The sequence below is a fragment of the Triticum urartu genome, chromosome 5, assembly GCF_003073215.2.
Source record: "Triticum urartu cultivar G1812 chromosome 5, Tu2.1, whole genome shotgun sequence".
In the NCBI taxonomy this organism is placed as follows: domain Eukaryota; kingdom Viridiplantae; phylum Streptophyta; class Magnoliopsida; order Poales; family Poaceae; genus Triticum; species Triticum urartu.
In genome coordinates, this window is record NC_053026.1 from 497,322,861 (window position 1) to 497,325,981 (window position 3,121).

A 3,121-nucleotide genomic window follows, 5' to 3' on the forward strand; every position below is an offset into this window, starting at 1 on the left:
ATATACATGTTTAACATTTTCTAAATGCATGATTAACACTGTTGACAACTTATATTTTTTGAGTTCTACTTTTTCTATACACATTGATCATTTTTTGTATACACCAGGAACATTTTTTACTTACACGTTTAACATTTTGGAAAACATGAGCAACATTTTTAAAACATATATTTTTATGTCTACTTTTTCCAAGCACATTCTACATTTTGTGTATACATCAGGAGTATTTTTTGTATACACGTTTAACAATGTCCAAATATATGATTAACATTTAAAAAAAAATATGTTACTACTTTTTCGATACACATTGTACATTTTTTGTACACATTTTCGCATACATCAGAAACATATTTTGTACACATTTAAAGGCATGATCAATATTTTTCAAAAAATCCAAAACTTATAATTTTTTATTTCTTCTTTTTTCCGTATGCATTGGACAATTTTTGTATACATCAAAAACATTTTTTATTCATATTAACATTTTATTAATGCATGACTAACAATTTTTAATTTCTCATATAAAGTCATTTTTATATAGATATTGAAATTATTTCGATATATAAGCAAAACTAAAAAATGAATGCAAAAATGTGAAAAACAATGAAAGAAAAAAAAGCGCTCATGGCTTTTGTTGTCGCTGGGCCAGCCCCATCGGACGTCATACTGGGGAGTTCCTATGTGCCGCTCTCTGCCTCAGTCTGTCACCCGAACGCACAGGGGTATGTCAAGCTTGCCGGGCCATGAAGTACAGACAGGCAGCGATTGCATACTATAGCTAAGAAAAAAAAAGCGAACTAGCCACGGGTTGAATTCAGCATCTCGTACAAAAGGCAACGAGACAATACCACTTGATCTATGAACATTCACTGGAGATAACGCCGCAGAAGACCTTAAGAACCAGGCGCCAGCGCCGATCCAAAATAGCTTTTCCAATTCCGGGCACAAATTTTTTTTTTGAAAAAATACGAGAACATTTTTCAAATTTGCGAGCACTTTTTTAAAAAACAGACCAGAATTGAAACCCCAAACATTTTGAATTTCCCAAACATTTTTCGGAAACATGAACATTTTGGGAATTTGTGAACAATTTTTAAAAGCAGGAACTATTTTTTAATCTTCAGAACAAATTTGGAAGCGCGTAGAATTTTTTAAAGCACAAACATTTTTTGTATCTTGAGAACAAATTTGGTAGTGCGAAATTTTTTTAAAGCGCAAACATTGTTTTAATCTTGAGAACAAATTTTAAAACGAAGATCAATTTTGGAAAATCCCAAACAAATTTGGAAGCGCGAACATTTTTTGAATATGTGAACAAAAATTGAAATCTGATACGTTTTCTGAATTTCGAAAGTTTTGAACTTTTTTATGTAACGAGAACATTTTTTCAAAAACTAAACATTTTTTGGAAACACGAACAAAATTAAAATTTTCGATTTTCTTTTAAAAAAGAGAAGAAAAGAAAAGAAAAGAAAAAAATACAATCCTAAACATTTTGTAAAAATGCGAACATGTTCTGAAAAAGAAAAGGAAAAAAACAGGAAACAAAAAATGAAAAGAAAAAGAAATAGAAAAGTGGAAAACGAATAAAAGAAAAAAACAGTTCATGGAACCTTCTAGAAGGTTCACAAAACCGGAGTGGGAATTTCGTAAGCTATATATGTAAGTCGGCCGGCCCAAAATCATCGCTCGATCGCTCGAAGTGCCGGCAGTTTGCCGCAATGAGCGGCCAATAGGACTTTCCGTCATACTGACTCGCATGAGAGTCCCTGCTTGACGCCCCCGCGTGTGTCAATATGACGACCTTTCGCTAAAGGGCGCGCATAACGGTCCGGCCCGTTAGCAGGCATCATATGTAAAACTTCAGTAATAATCTATATCTATACTAATATAAAAAAAGATCTAAATAGGCAGATCCAAATCATTTCAGCCGTCAAATCATGTTATCTAGCGGTTCAAGTCGCTCCAATGTTAAGCATCAAACCCGTTTAACGCTCTAATTACCCACCACTGCCATTAGTTATAAACACATTTTGACTCAACGCTATCCCTTAAAATCTGCCATGTAATTAATATTCTATCATTTCCGTGAAAAAATAATTAATATCTTACCAAATACCATCGTGCAACAGATATATCTTATCTAATATAACATGCGACTAATATCTTACTTAATATAAACGTACATTACACGTACATTATTATTAGTCAGAAAAGATTAAGTTAAGGTGTGTAGTCGAACTCACCACCTAAAGGTTGGAATCACTGTCGGGAGCCAGTTGACGTAGCAACTGTGGACGGCTTTAGTGCAATGCCAAGGTATAAGTACTAACGAGTAATGGCAGATCCGTTTTTTCCTTCAAAATTTTCAGTATTTCTTGAAAAAATGTGAACAATCTTTCTTAATAAACGCGAATAATGTTTGAAAATGTGAACACATTTCAAAATTACAACAAACCTCTATAACACATTCCTTTTCAGAAAAGTAAACAAAAACTGAAAAACATGAACAAAATTCTATATATGCTGAACAATTTTAAGTGTACATTGAATTCTTTTTGTAATATACACTGAACAATTTTTTAAAATACATCGAGAATTTTGGTGATATTCATTTAGTAATGTTTGAATACACATTGAATATATGTGTAAAATACGCTGAATAAATTCCAAATACACAGTGAACATTATTTAGTATTCATTGAAAAAATTCTTAAAATATGATGAACATTTTAATAATGTATGGCGAACTTTTTTGTAATATATCATGAACATTTTATTAATGTATGATGAACATTTTTGTAATACATGATGAACATGTTTATATTGCATGATGAACTTTGTCATAATGTACGGTGAACATGTCTTAATATACGATGAACATTTTTGTTATATGCGGTGAAAACGCAAAAAATGAGAAGAAGAAAAAACATAAATGAAAAGGAAAAGAATGAAAGGACAAAGGAAAAAGGAAAACAGAACAAAACCATCAAGAACTGGACAAAACATTGAAAACCGAAGCAAAAAAACCACAGAAGAAAAACGAAAAACAAAACTCGCAGGAAACATGGAAGAAAGCAGCAGCGAACGAATAACAGACGAATCCCGTACGTGGGCCGGC